The 16767-nt window shown below is 38.1% G+C and overlaps 1 protein-coding gene across 13 annotated transcripts in view; it reads right to left on the minus strand.

Annotated features, from left to right (window-relative positions):
- Nucleotides 1-16767, minus strand: part of BABAM2 (BRISC and BRCA1 A complex member 2) — a 455408-nt gene that overhangs the window by 121272 nt on the left and 317369 nt on the right. The gene's annotated exons all lie outside the window — the stretch shown is intronic.

The raw sequence follows: 16767 nt of genomic DNA on the forward strand, positions 1-16767 counted from the left end.
GTGATAATGCCTTGCACACAGTAGGCAAGCAATAAATACCTATAGACTGAACATCAAGCAATTTACTTCTAGTAGGAAAGTCAGCATCCCAAGTAAAAGCATGGAGATATATGGCATGATATGACATAAAAACTTTAAAAAAATTAAGCTGAAGTGTGAATGAACCAGAAAAATGAGGTGGTTAAGCACCCTTGCTCTGAAATTGGACTGGCAATGTAGAGTTGAAATTCAGTTTCATCACTTAGTATACTGCCCCTGGGGCAAGTTGTTTAAAACATCCCTAAGCCTCAGTTTGCTTATCTATGAAATGGGGATAATAATTAGGTTTGCAGGGCTACTGTGAAAATTAAAGAATCACTCTCCAAGTGGTCCCTTCCTTACAGTTCAACTGGATGCTCAGAAATGCTTTTGTTGAACAAACTGACCCATACAGTACTTTTGAGTATAGATTGTTCCTCACACATAAAATGCCTCTGAGCATTATTTCTGCCCAGCCATATCCACTGTCTTCCAAAGCACTTAAATCAGTGCCAATTTATGAAACCTTTCTTGACCATTATGATATTCAATCACTCTATGACTCATTCATTCAACAAATATTAATAGATATGACAGTAAACAAGACACTGCCATATCCTACTCTCATAGAAAGTATATGCTAATAAGAGACAATGCAATAATAATATAAGAAAGAAACAGAAATATCATAATGTCAAAGAGCATGACAATGGATGAGGGCAGACGGCAGGTGGCAACTTTAGGGCAATCGGGGAAAGCCTCTCTGTGGAAATAAATTTAAACTGAGACTCAAATGATAAAGTGGAGCCAAACATGTAAAGAGGTGGAGAAATGACCTTCTGGCAGAGCGAATGTGAAGTACAAAAGCCCTGAGGTGGAAATGAGGCTGAAGTGTTTGAAACACAGAAAGGGGCCAGTGTGGCCAAAGTGGTGGGTATCGGGGAGGTGGGAGAAGAAAGAGTCAAATGTCCAGGAAAAGGCCAGATTATGAAGGAGAGGGTAAGTTACTGGGGTTTTATTCTACATCCACAATAGGGTTTTATAACTGTTTCTTTCTTCTTATGGTGAATATTTCATGGGCTTCTCTGAGCTCTCTACACAGTAGGTGCTTAATAAATACTTGTGAGTGCATAAGGTAGAAAATAAGCTAGGAGGGAAATGGAGCCAACACTCTGTACGACATTGGATGTTGGCTTCTGTCACTAACACGTACACATGCTCCATCAACCTGAACTTCAGATCAATAGGTCTGTTATACTGCATGAAAACAGAGTTGTCATGGCAACTCTAATTAGATGGTTTTCATTCCAAGGAAGATGAACTAAATACTGCAATTACAGGCTGGTTTGGTTCTCTAAAATACCTGCAAAAATTGCAATCCTCTACCAGTTGGAACATTTAGTACAAGAAGTACCCAATTTACCAACAAAAGGAGTCACTAGAGTTGGCTTATTTGTTAGGAGTTTACAGAATGCATTTTCCTCTAGAAATAATATTGTAAAGGAGGCTAGGTTCTTAGGACAACACATGAAAACTTCTTAAAAATTCATAAAGTGGCAGAAATACTGTACATTTGCACTGAGAAAATAATAGAAATAAGTTCTTTTAAAATATGGCAATTAAACAAAAATTAAGTCAAAGCTTTTAACTTATCATGATGCTGTTATTTGAAGAAAATAAAGTTTAATTAGAAGAAAATTAAGAGAGAAGTGGAAAATTTAGTGAAGATTCTATTAAATAATTCTGGGCACCATCAAGGCTTTTAGAGGTTAATGTCATTGATTTCAAAATTAGCATTACTTTGGATTCAGGTGTCTCTGAGAGAGCTTAGTCAAGATCATGGTCCTTTTGGCTCAGAAACAGGAGAGTAAAACATGAGTGGGGCTACCCTGAGGTTCCTCAAGGAAATGGAAAACATTAAAGGGAAAGCTGGCTTAAAATATAGTTACAGGGTAACTATGAAAACCTGAAAAAGTAAAATGAGGGAGAAAGGAAAGGAGGAACTCCCATGAGAGCAGAAAGAAGCAGAGGGGCAGAAACTGGTTCACCTATGACAGCTTGATTATTACCTAAAAAACAGGGAGTGAGAAAGACAGAGGGAAATGGGTAGGAGAGAGAAAGAGAAAATAAATGACAAAGGGAAGGAGTGGAAGGGTAAAAACCAAAGACTGATGGTCTTGGATGGATGCAAGATGGATGCAAGATCATCCATCCAATGAAAAGTTTTCATTCATTTATTCAAACAATGAGATGTTTGAAAATTAAATAGCACATTCTTCTAAAATGAATTATGTACTTCATATAACCCTGTGTCATCCCAAATGCCCAGCAGAATGCTCTGAATGTTAGAGAGTTTAATAAATTGTTAAACATATCAATGCTGCATCAACAACAGCTAACACATATTAAATGTCCATAAGTATGAAGCCTCTTACATACATTATCTCATTTAATCTTGACAACATTAGATGGTTCTTAGCCCTATTTTAAAGTTGAGGAAACTGAGGCTTAGACAAGTTAAAGAGTTTGCTTAAGGTCCCACATAACTAGTAAATGATAAAGGCCACATTAGAACAAAGTCTGGTTCCAAAGTGCACACTCCTAATCCCTTGCTCTCTACCTACCTCAATAAATATTACTATGAAAGGAAAAAAACCACAAAATCCAGAACCTTACATGAATCTATATATTGGATTAAATTGTAAAAAGCTACACACAAACACACGCGCACAAGTAAACGCAGTGAAAAAGATGGTGAAAACTGAATAAGGTCTAGTCTAGTTAGCAGTATATAATAAATTCTGCTTGACATTCATTGATGTAGAATTAACAATAATATGAATTCATATCCCAAATTGCTTTCTCTGGAATCTTTCTCCTTTTATCATATTTAAGCATGGCAATATGGGGCCTGCAAGGAGTGCTTGGGGAGGGCAACAGTCACAGGAAAAATTTCACTTGCCAAATTGCATAAGCATTATCAGAAGAAGCATTTCACAAAATCCAACACAATTTGTGATTAAAAACAAAAAACTTCAGCAAACTAGGAATAGAGAGGAACTTACTCAAGCTGATAAAGAACATCAACAAAAATCTTACAGCAAACATAATACTTAATGACAAAAACTAAATGTTTCCCCACCTAGGATTGGGAACAAGGCAAGAATTGTCAGCTGTCACCACTCTTATTCAAAATGGTATTGGAAGTCCTAGCCAATGCAATGAAGCAAGAAAAAAGGCATATGTATATCAGAAAGGAAAAAATAAAACGGCCCTTATTTGTGTAAGACATGATTGTCTACAAAGAAAATTCCAAGGAATCTATAAAAACACTCACAGAACTATTCTCATGAACACAAGGTCAACAAGGTTGTTGGACACAAAATCAACACACAAAAGTTAATCGTATTACTATATACCAGCAATGAACACATGGAAATCAAAATTAAAAATGTAATATCATTTTTATTTGCTCTCAAAAAATAAAAAGAAATACCTAAATATAATGCAAATACAAAGAGGCAGCACAAGAGACTTCTTTTGTGGTGATAGAACAGTTCTGTATCATGATTGTGGTGGTGTTTACATGAATCTATATATCAGATTAAATTGCACTAAGCTACACACACACACATATACATACACACATGTGAATGCAGGTTAAAAAGATGATGAAAACTGACTAAGGTCTAGTCTAGTTAGCAGTAACATGCCAATGTCAATTTCCTGATTCTGATTATTGCATGGCAGCCATATAAAATATTACCAATGAAGGAGCCAGGTGAAGGATGCATAAGACTCTGCACCATTTCTGCTAACTTCCTGCCTTTATTTCAAAATAAAAAGTGCTGTTTTTTTTTTTTAAGGCAAGTTAAAGTTCTAGTAATGGATCTTCTCCATTTCTAGAGTACTTTTAAAAAACATAGAAAACCAAGTAAATTTCATCTCCTTGTTTCCTTTTACAGATAAAAAAAAGTGGCTTTTTATATCCAAGCAATCAATGATAGAACCAAGCATGAGTTCCAGTAAAGGAAGAAAGAAACAACAATAATAAAAACTTAGAGTGCTTACATTAGACATATAAATAAACCAAAAATGTATTTTAATTCTGATGTTCCATATCTATTACTATTTTTTAATCCTATAATATACATCTTAAGTTCAATTTTTTAAAAAGAAATGGGATATAAGCATATTTTAATAAAGTAAAGCAAAATTTAAATAATTAGTAGAAGTTAATTAGGTCTGATCTGGCAAGAAATTAATTATATTCCTTATTTATATTATATACTCCCCCTTTTCTCAATATAATACAGCATTCCCACCCTTGGTCTCACTAAATGCTCTATGTTACTCATATATTAAGTTATTGAAATTCCATTACTTCTAACAATTTGCATGTATGTCTCAAAAAGGTAGGCAAACGCCTCTATTTCTTATGCAAACTACCGCTGTAGATCAAGAAAGCTCCTATATAGTATTCACTGAGTTCTTGGTAGCTTCTTTAGTGTTCAGTTTCTTACCAGATCCCCAAATAGACATCTCCATATAAAAGCTTAATAATTTTTTAATTTCTTTTTTTTTTTGAGACAGGGTCTCGTTCTGTCACCCAGGTGGAGTTCAGTAGCATGATCTGGGCTCACAGCAACCTCCATGTCCTGGGCTCAAGTGATCCTCATACCTCAGCCTCCTGAATAGCTGGGACCACAGGTGCGTGCCACCACACCCAGCTAATATTTGTATTTTTTGTTTGTAGAGACAGGGTCTCACTATGTTGCCCAGGCTGGTCTCAAACTCCTGGCTGGGCTCAAATGATCCACCCACCTTGGCCTCCCAAAGTGCTGGGATTACAGGTGTGAGCCACTGTACCCAGCCATAAAAGATTAATAATCGCCTAGCACCTTTTGGTAAGCCTCTTGGGCTGTAGCTCAAATTAAAAGATCTAAGAATTACAATCCTCAGTAAGATTTTATGATTTCAGGAACACAGTTCTAATACTTCTCATTTTAACAGCATTGTCAATAACATTGTTAAGTGTCACCTGATACTGGACAATGTTTTCTAGAATAAAAATCTCTACTATTTTACATTAAAAATTGAACTACTATCATTTGCCCAAAAATGAGGGGGTTGGGAGCAGGAGATAAGGAAGGATTAGTTTCAAGGATAAAAAGAATATATACTTATCAAGTGACTCTGGCCTAAAAAACTACTTTTAATGTTGATGCTAAAGATAAACTAGAAATATTATATTTTTAGAATACACGCTCATATTATCTGATAAATGTAGGAAAAAAAATTCCAAAGGATATAAGAAACTTAAAATGTAATTATCTGGGACTTGGTCTGATGAGGGAGAGGGTAAAAGAGAGACTTCACTACATCTCTTTTATAATTACTAAGGTTTGAACCATGAGAATGTATTATGGATGAAAAAACCTAAATTAAAAAACAAGTGTGCAGTTCCTCTAGAACAAAAGAATTGCTAGGAAAACAAAGCATAGCCCAATGAACCTAGAACCTAGAACAGTGCCTGGTGCATAGGAGGCACTCAAATGCTGAATAAATGAATGGCTGAAATGAAATTTGTAAAATGTTTATATTTCCTTAAAAAATGGCCAAAATAATTTGCAAATATCTCAAGCTATTCCAACTAACAGGAAATACAGAGGATAGAATAAGTTAAATACCACCATGAGAAAGTAGGCAGGAACTTCTAGAATATAGGACATTCTGCTGGACAACTGATCTGGTTTTGTCAACAAGTCAATTTTACAGGGAAGAAAAACAGCAAGAGGGTGAGGACTGTTCTAGATTAAGAGACTTATGGGAAAAAAAATCTAATGCTATAGACTATTTGAATCCTGATTTGAACAAACCAACCACTATAAAAAGACACTTGAGACAAATGAGGAAATCTAAATGTAGACTGAGTTAAATGGCAGTAAAGAATTACTGGTAATTTTGTTATATATAATATCAGTATTGTGATACAAAATTTTTCTATATTTTTTTAAGACATATGGGAATCTTTTAAGTGAAATGACAATGTCTGTGATTGGATTTAATATAATATTATAGGCCCCCTTCCAAAGAAAAAGAAAGGAAGAAAGAAAAGAAGGCAGAGTCCGGGCACAATGGCTCATGCCTGTAATCCCAGCACTTTGGGAGGCCAAGATGAGTGGATCACCTGAGGTCAGGAGTTCAAGACCAGCCTGGTGAACATGGTGAAACCCTGTCTCTACTAAAAATACAAAAAATTAGCTGGGCGTGGTGGCAGACGCCGGTAATCCCAGCTACTCGGTAGGCTGAGGCAGGAGAATTGCTTGAACCCAGGAGGTGGAAGTTGCAGTGCGCCGAGATCACACCACTGTACTCCAGCCTGGGCAACAAGAGCGAAACTCTTTCTCAAAAAAAAAAAAAAAAAAAAAAGATAATAAGGAAGGAACTATACATGGATAAGTATGACCAAATGTTATTAAATACTAAGAATGACTATCTGGGGTCCATTATACTATGTTCTCTTGTTCTATGTATGCTTGAAAACTCTCAATCAAAAAATTATTTTTAAGTCCCAACTAACTCAACATGAAGACAGCAGTTGATCTCTTAGAGTCTAGAGTTTTCAAAACCTAACTGACAGCTCTCTTTTTTGGGAACCAATGCGAAATCAGGATGACAGATGAAATTCTGTGTCCCCTCTGTTTTTGGCAACTATTTGCTCAGGGAATACAAACTCATTTTAATGATCCAAGAAAAGTATATGATACACTTAAATAACCAAATCATATAGATTACATTCTGAAATCAGATTTCAAATATTTGAATTGTCTTTACCACTGGCCTTTACTTGCATAAGGAATTAAGAGTTAACACTGGGATGAAATAACTTTATTTTTCTGTTCCAAAATTTCTGTTAAGTGTTCTCCTCAAATGTTTAAAATGTTTTGTTTAGAAGAAATATAATCATTTCAAGAAATCTGCCCTGAGGAAGCACTCTTACCCACTATTCTTTTGGAGATTCATTTTTAAGGGACTGGCCAAAAGTATTTCATGACAGCTTTGCTACTGTACTTCAGTTTCATGGAACACCTAATCCAGGACCTTCCATTGGCACTATTTGGATGAGGGAGGCTTGTTTGCCCTCGCTTTTCCTTTCTCCTGCATTTTATAATGCTTTCTCTCTGAAGGGGAAAAACAGAAAATGATTCTTTTTTCATTGAAAACCAAAATCCCTGGAGCACATGCTTTTGGCATCTTTCTCTTGAGTTGTGAAGGTGAAATACTATCTCCTGGTACCACCTTTGCCAAATGAAAGACTCTAAGGCCTTCTTTAATACTTAGCTCAACCATCACCATACCTCGATGAAAACTCTACACCCTAGCCTTTCAGGAAGTTACAAGCACTCTCTTCTATTCTTCTGGTACACCACATTCAAAACTTGCAGTAGTGTAGCATAATTTAGCACTTCATATGTTGTTTTCCCTCCCTAGATTGTGAGCAGCTCACGGCACAAACGTGTCTTTCCCATTTATTCTCCAAGTTATAGGACCAGGCTCCATCCCAGGCACATAATAGGTACTGAATACCTTATAAATTAATAAAAGGCAGGAAAGCAGGGAGGAGAACCAGGGAGGACAGGCCTTCCCTTGCAGGCTGTTCTTTTTCAAGAGGCCAAGTATTGAAAAGATGGAAAGATTTAAGGGAAGCCACAGTGCCAGTGAGCCATATATAAGCCTAAGGACTTCTACATTCAAGGAAGGAAGTGCAAAAAGAATGGAGAGTTCCTCTTTTACACACAATGGGAATGGAATCACAGGTTAACAATTAGAACAGTTAAGGGTATGTGAGTAAGGTACCTAATTATATCTAGACCTTTGCTTTCTTTTAGATTTCTCTCTATATTAATTATTTAAAATATTAATATCTAACCTTAGAGTTTAAGATTATTTTACTAAATAATTTTATTTCCAAAAAGGAAAATCTCCCTCCCAGGTAAAACATGTCTATATCTCAATCCCTAGGACTGAATTCTATAGCATGATCAACAAAATCACTGTCTCCTAATGGCAGGAAACTAACTGCAGGCCAAATATCTAAGAAAAAACATACAGTCTTCAGCCCTGAGGAATACAGAACTCTCAATGGCTGGACGAGTGTCTGACACATGGGTGTCCAGTGAATGCATGTTGAATGGATGAGTAACATGACAACAAAACCATACACTTAGAGCATATACGTCACAGTCTACTGATCTGGCAGGCCTCCCCTCCTCCCTCTCAGTTGGCAATGCTTATAATTCAGTGTCCAGAAATATAAAAATTATTACTGTTCCTTATCAAGGTAACCCTTTTTCCTCAGGCCACACCTTCCACAGGGAATCTGAAGATCATGCTAAAGTCCAAAGTCTCTATTATCGTCAAAGTTCCCACCTCCAATTTGTGAGATGACAATCCTAGCAGATTGCTAATAGGTAATCATAACCTTCTCCACCCAGTGCAGCTACCATAGAAAACATGACCTCAGAGGTAAACCAAATAATCATCATTCCCACTCCACCCCACTCTAAGGAAGAATCAGGGGACTGAGAGAGATGTTGACTTCTGCTATGGACACATACTCCTAGCTTGCCCACCTTTAGCCAGTAAAGGGTCTCTAAGCTGTGGAAATGAGGAATGACAGCAACTGTGAATAAGTGAGCTGGCCATGAATATCAAAAGTTGTATTGTTGCAAATAATTTGCTAGGGACCCTCAGACCTAATTTAGCCTCACTGTACATTTCAGGCAACTGAGGCCCAGCCACATTCAGACTTGACTGAGAACATCAAGCCTGAAGGCAGAGTTGGGACTAGAACAACTTGCCCATGCTTCCAATTTCCAAGGAGAAAGGGCACGAAGGAACAAAGAAGAAAGAGGGGTGAATCCTACAGTTGTTCACCAGGGACTGGGGCATTTAGATACATGTCATAGGTTACCATTTCATCTCCCCACCTGGCAACTCCAGAGCCCCTGCTCACCTAGGAAGATTTGTGAAATCCTATGTATGTACTCAGAGGCCACAACTGTTAGCAAGCTAGAACTGTTCAGGAACTTACATGATTATCTGAAAAATATGAGAAAAGGGTGAGCACTCATGCAGATGTGCAAGAGAAAGGAAAGAAAAGAAAGGAAAGAAAGAAAGAGGAAGGGAGGGAGGGAGGGAAGGGGGAAATGAAGGAGGAAAGGAGGGAAGGAAGAAAGGAAAAAAACAAATTGTAGGAAAGGTACAATAAAGGAAGAATTTGCCTAGAGGCAGTGCCTCAGGGGACCCCTTCTGGAGGTGGGAAAGACTGGGTCAGCAGGCAGTCCCATCAGGCTGGGTTCTGATTCTAAGTTGTGCAAACTAGGGTTAGAATCTTTCTGCAAATAAACAACAATACAAAATTTAAAGGTCTCAAAACCACTGTCCTACAGAGCTTACAAATTAAACTCAATAAAATCTAGCTTTCTTTTTTCTTTTATAGCAATATCCAGTTAGGAAACATTTCATAAATATAAACAGCCTGATACAGACACAACATCTTGAGCTGGGATCCCTCTGTCCCACTCCAGGTCACTCTGACTGCAGCCAGGCTGTCCTGCACCTGCATTAACCCTAGAAAGCAGTACCAGGAGCTAATGACCTGCCTGAAAGTATCTTCCTATCGCTGCTCAGGGAAATCTGCTGCAGGTGATCAACCCCATTCTCAAAAGTGTGTGCGCGTGTGTATACACACACACACACACACACACACAGCCTTTAACACCCTCCTCCCTCACAATTCTTGATGAAATGCTTAGGAAATATGTATTCTCTCTTTGTATGTATGTATTCTCTCTCTTTTTTCTATTTGTGAAGGAAAGAAACAAAATGAAACAAAAATAAAAACAACAAAAAAATTTAGGGTCCTAAGTTACAGAGAAGCACACCAGTAATTAACAGTGAACTAGACATACCTGTATTTAAAAAAAAGAAGTGAAATTAGATCTGATTAACAGGCTATCCAATCAAACTTAAAATCCTTTGGAGGTATCCAGAAATAACCATCAAAATGTTCACAAAAATATTTATTTTAATCATATTCTCTGATTTAGGCTTATTTTTTTTCCCCTCAAGTACCAACGTTCAAAATGTTTATCTGTGCAAATCAAGTTAAATATTTTTTGAGCACCTGCTATGACAAGGTACTGGATTGATGCTATTCCTTGCTCAAGTTGGATGCTTTATTTTTATTTATTTTTTGAGACAGGGTCTTGCTGTCATCCAGGCTGGTGTGCAGTGGTGCAATCAAGAATCACTGTAGCCTCCACTTCCCTGGGCTCAGGTGATTTTCCCACCTCAGCCTCCCGAGTAGCTGGGACTATAGGTGCACGTCATCACTCCTAGCTAATGTTGTTGTTGTTGTTGTTGCTGCTGTTTTTCCTAGAAGCATCATCCTAGGATTTTTTTTTTTTTAAACTAGAGATGAGGTCTTGCTATGTTGCCCAGGCTGGTCTTGAACTCCTGAGCTCAAGCAATTCTCCCACCTTGGCCTCCCAAAGTGCTGGGATTACAGGTGTGAGCCACTGCACCTGGCCTCAAGTTTGTTGCTTTAAATAATTTTTGTAGTTTTATGTGACTTCTAATAGAGCAGCAGTTTTGTTTTCTAAGATATTTCATCCTTAAGTATTCAGGGAAGATTCTAGTGTAGTGGTTAAGTCCTCAGACTTGGAGTCTGAACGACTGGCTTCAATTCCTATTCTGTCACTTGGCAACATAGTAACAGTACCTATCTCGCAGGGAGACTGTGATGATTAAATGAAATAATGCATGTAAATAACTGGATACTGTGCTTGGCACACAGCCAGCACTCAAAGAATGTCAGATGCTATTCTTTCCCTCTCCTCCTTCATAATAGCAGCAGCAATAGTAGGGGGAGTAGTTGTTGTAATGGTACTAAACACTGGCAAGGACTTGTAAGAGTAGTGGCAAATAATGTTGTAAGAGTAGTAAACACTGGCAAAATCACACAGCGTTCGTAGTTAGGTAGGACTGGGGTCAAATCCTAGTACTGCCATTTAATCAGGGCTGCTGCAGGCATATAAAGAATCTTTGTGCAAATTATAAAAGATGTCATCCCTGGAAGATAGGTGACAAACAGATGCCCCTTCCTCTGGATAGAGGAATGTGCTGAAGGAAAGACACAAGACTTGGCCAGAAGAGCAGCTGGGCGAGTGGAGCACTGGTAGGGTTTCAGCCTCCGCTCACCACCTCATCAGTCAGTAACATCATCACCACCATCAAGAACCCGGAAGAAAAACTAAGCCTCAGAAAAGGTATGGACAATTGTAGTCGATATTTAATTCTCCATTCCTGATCACTCTAATATTCCGAATTCTGTTTGTCTAATGGAGAGTCTTAGGCCACAGCTCGGATCATGGTACCTCACCCCTTTGCAGAAGTCTCCTGGCTCTCTATTTCTTGCTGAATTACACACAAATTCCTCAGGCTGGCATTCAGGTTCCCAAGGGTACCTATTTATCTTTGAGCTTTATTTCCTCTGTGGCAACTTGGCAGCTTTGCAAATAACTGTCCTATCCTTTCCTACCTTTGCTAGAATATAGGTACCATGAAAACATAGATTCGTGTCTATATTGTTCAAATACATATTCCAAGCACCCAGAAGAGTGATTGGTATATAGTGGGTGCTCAACAAATACTGGAAAATAAATGCATTTGCTCATTGTAGGCCCCTTTACCTGGAAACCCCTCCAGCCTTGAAGATTTTATCCTTCTTTCAACGTCAGTCCTACACGAAAGCCTTCCTAATTCCTACTTGATTTTTCCACGGAAAAATTTAAACAAATGGAATAATTTGAACAAACTAATTTGAAAAGCAAGCCAGCAACAGAATTTTTAATATTTTAAAAGCTGAAGTATTGATAAAAGCCATTTACTCCTCTAGAACTAGCCAAATTATTCTAGTGCTCTTTAGGAGAAATAAATTTCTACTCATCCATCATTGCTGTAAGTGAGATATATATAAATATCATAGATTGCTAATGATTATTTAATTAAAACAAGCAAAGTTACTTAGCTTCACTCCATACTCTACAGAAGGTTTGGGACCTAATTGAGCTTAGACTTAAGACCATATTAATTTCATAGGAAGAGCTTCACTGAAGCTCAAATGGTGGGCTCTGGTATCAGACATACATTGTAAGGAACTTGGGCAAGTTAATCTCCCTGTGCTTTCTTCATCTGTAAAGTAGGGGTAATAATAGTACTTAAATTATTTTTTATTTTATTTTTATTTTTGAGACGGAGTCTTGCTCTGTCGCCAGGCTGGAGCGCAGTGGCACGATCTCAGCTCACTGTGACCTCCACCTCTCGGGTTCAAGTGATTCTTCTGCCTCAGCCTCCCGAGTAGCTAGGACCACAGGCACGTGCCACCATGCCCAGCTAATTTTTTTTTGTATTTTTAGTAGAGACGGGGTTTTACCATGTTGGCCAGGATGGTCTTGATCTCTTTACCTCATGATCCACCCACCTCAGCCTCCCAAACTGCTGGGATTACAGGCGTGAGCCACCCTGCCCGGTCATACTTACTTACTTTATTAGTTAGGCTAGGTTAGGTAATGCTGCAGTAACAAATGCCCCTCTGTCCCAATATCAATGGGAGAGTGTCTTATTACAACAATAAATCATGGAAAGTCAGCTACATGCATGAATGACCATCTAGGACAGTTGTTTTCAATGACCCAGTGATCCAGGTTGGCCAAAAAAAAATAGAAAAGAATGACAGCAGAATCTGATTTTAATAAGAAGGTTGTTTTTTTTTTTTTAACCAGAGTTTAAAAAAAACTTTTTTACTGAAAGTGACACTGTCAACTCTGCTCGTATATCACTGACAAGAATTAGTTACATGCAAGGTCCAGGCCCATATGGGGGGCTGCGAGGTATTGTTTTCTATGTGTCCAGAATGGAGGAATATGAAATGGGATTTGATGAATTCAAAATACTACTTCTGTCATAACTACCTGATAAGGTTGATGCATAGACTGAATGAGATAATAAATGTACATCTCTTAGAACATACCTGATACATAGTAAGCATTCAATAAAGGTTGGCTAAAACTATAAGTCACTACTATTATATGGTAACACAAGACATTTATATTCAAAAATTTCCCACCGAGTGAAACTTCAGGCTGAGTTAGAATTTAATGACTGATTTCTCTGCACTTATCTGGGCATTTGAAATGACCTTGTCCTAAGTATGTTGAAAAAAATAATAGGCCAAAGAGCCAGGAGGGTCCCCACAAATGACTCCAGCCCTGGCACATACTGTGGGTAACTGCTGAGTCCCCTGTGCTTATACTTCTCCCGAAGGTTTGCAGAAAATTCACTCTGCAACAATGCTTGTTTCAGAGATCAGAACGGTTCTAGAATTCTCTGAGGTCTTGGCCTAAACATCACATTTTCATACCATCTACTGCCAGCCTCTAGCTTAATGCAAATACAAAATTACATTTTTCTCTAGAAAGGTACAAAAATTTAAGTAGGATAAATAATAAGGATTTCTGTTCAAAGACGGACATTACAGACAAAATGAACAGACTGGTAACTTATAGGGAAAAGATAATAACAAAGACTCAAATAAAAGATTAGTATCACAGTATGTAAGTAACTCCAACAAATAAGAAACAAATGTAAAAATAGGTTAAAAAAATAGAAGGGGAAGCTTAAATGGATAAAAGCAAATAAACAATGATCAGCCTACCAGTAATCAGAGAAATACAAATTAAAGCAAGATATCGTAATGATTGGCAAAAATGATAAATTTGGGTAATACAAAGTATTGGCAAGGATGTAGGAGGACAAGCATTGGCAAGTGCTGCTGGTGGGATTCTAAACTGGCGCAGCCTTTCCGGAAGGGCAATCTGGCAGTGCTCTAAGGATGTTCACCCTGGCAAGCTAAGACAACTGCGCGGCTTATTACCATGGGAATGGAAAGAAGAGTGTGGTGGATGCCTGCTATGGAACCCCACATGGCAATCAGGTTCAACAACCTAAATGTAAAAGGAAAGCTCTTAAAAGCATAAAGCCAAGTGAATATAAGAAACAGAATGAGAACCTTAGTATATCACCTATGTAAATGAAAAACGTCTCTTATGTAAAGGCCACAAAACAACCTACTATATTTTTAAGGGCATATAAATAAATAAGAACATTGTTAATGGGAATGGGAAGAGTGGAGATGGAAGATGAAAAAGTAAAAAGATGAAAACAAAAGCAAAGCCATGTACCGACTGGTGGTGACGATAATGTGCTATCAACTAACCAGTATGATGAATTCAACTCTCTAACCCAAGGTGCCAGAGACACCCACCCTCACACAAGAAAGTAGAAAACCATTTGCAGGAATTATTTGGTACTCATCCATGAGGGTCTTCCAAAAATTCATGATTGACATATGTAGCTAAATGGAATAAAATAGGCTGTGGGATGATGGTGATCTGAATTGAGTTTTCTAACTACTAGAGAAGATCGCAACTGTTTCTCAGCAGTAAAGTGAGTCCTTTTCTTACAGAATTAATTGATAAATGCTTTGAAATGAGAAACCCAGATCCTAAAACACAAGGCCGAACATATTCGGGAGGACTAAAAGAAGTAAATTAAGTGAATTCATTATAAAGGTCAAGGTACAACCTGTCACCTTAGCTCACCGTGACACTTCATTTTGGCTTTCTTAATTCCAGTACGTCTTAATTTTGGCACATTCTTACCCTACACACAAGAGAGGATGTGCCCCCATAATGATTCATCAATAGGAAAGCATTCTTTCTGTGGGGGGGTGGAGGACACAGGTGAGGTTAAGGTACAAAATCCATGCTGGTGCTCTGCCATAATTAACTGCAGTAAAACATGGGAGGAATATTCCCCGTGATTGAAGCACTCAAGGCATATATCCTTGTGGCAATGTTTTACAGGCTTTTTACATTGTACTACCTGTTGAAGATGTTTATTTAAGTCTTTGTTTTCTCTCTTTTTAAGTCTAAAGAAAGGATGAGAGTCCTGATTATTTGTATTCATAGGTTCCATTTCTTTTTCATATTTAAAGATACACTATGGACAAGTTAAATAATGCCATTTCCTCCCCCAGCTGCATGTGCTGAATGAACAAAAGCCCCAACTAAAATGTTCCCATCGCATAAACTAGAGCAACATTACTAAGTCCAACTTGGGTAAGTCCAATTTACCCAGCTGTTTCTGAAGCAACTAGATGTTGGAATTAAAGTAGATTTTTCTATTCTTTGGGGAACTTCCTACTCAACATTATAGGAAAGTAGTCCTTGATAAAGCTATTGAGAAAAAGTAACATTTTAAATGGGAGGAAGAGAGAGAAGACAGGGAAGGGGCAGGGGCATGGGAGGGAAGCAGGAGGGGGAAGCTCCAGGAAAGGGGGGACTCAATGGGATGTGGGAAGAGACAGGAAGGGAGAGAGGCTGGGTTCAAAGCTGAGGACTACTAATAGAGCAAGGCTAAAATAATCCAACATTAGGAACACAGTAAGTACCCCGGTCACGAATTTTATTCCATTAAGTAGTGCTTAGCCAAATCTTTCTGGCATCTTCTCTAGGATTTATTTTCACTCTCTGACCCAGTAGTGGTTTTCCATCTGGTCTCACACTCCTTATCAGAGTAGAGGTGTGAATTACATCTAGAGATTGTTCTGGGATCTCTGAGCACTCCCAGTTCTAAAAGCTTTTAACTTCCTCTGGCAAAGGATGCTCCTGACCTGCAATTCCCAATTGTTCCCCTGGCCAACTGGGCCCCATGGCTCATCCCATATGATTTCCCAAATGACAGAACACCCGGTTCTGTATCTGTACTGTGACTTCAGTGATCTTTCACCATTCAGGGCTTCATCTCTATTTCATGGCCTGGCCTCTATTAATCCTCCTGTGTCTTGCCAGAGGCTTTGTCTTCATTTTGCAACCTGTTCCTGCTGATGCACCGCAGTTTCTTGCCAGCGTCTTTATAAGTCTTAAGACTTAAGAAATCTCTGGCAAGAGGCTGTGGAGGATTAGTTGAGGCTACGAAGCGGAGATGAGACTCCTGATAGAGCCAAATGTTAAGAGTTTGGCCAAACTTGTTCTTCATTTTTTTCTTTCCTTTATATTAAAAAGACACCTAAACACAACAGAAGAGCTTTTAAGCAAAATTAACAATGGTCTCCTGGTGACAACTAAGGCCACAGACAAAAGGTTTCTTCTTATGCAAGCAGAATATTAGGGCACCATGTAACACCTAGACTGGGTTCATATCCTCTTTGACTGTGCACTGACTTCCTCAAAAATATCATCTCTCTTGGCATCCCACTTGAAGATCCATATATAAAAAAAGAAATATAAATAAAAATGTGTGTGTAAGGCAGCAAACAAATGTTGAGGAGATTGGGTCCACATTAGCCATATGGTATTTTTGTATAAAAACAATCATTATGTGATATTAGGACCAAAGAAAATGAAATTCATATTCATTTCCAAAATCTGACAGCTTGTTTATTTCTGCTATCATGTTGCATAGTGGAATTTCTTTCCTTATAGTCAAATCCTAAAAAAAATAAAAAACACTTTAATACCACACAATAATGTACTACTTTTTAAAAAATGGAACACAGGACACGGATCCTTGGTTATTACCAAAATTTCCTCCCCTTGCTCTCCCCATTAAAAAACCCAC

The sequence above is a fragment of the Pan troglodytes genome, chromosome 12 (genome assembly GCF_028858775.2).
Source record: "Pan troglodytes isolate AG18354 chromosome 12, NHGRI_mPanTro3-v2.0_pri, whole genome shotgun sequence".
Classification (NCBI taxonomy): Eukaryota; Metazoa; Chordata; class Mammalia; order Primates; family Hominidae; genus Pan; species Pan troglodytes.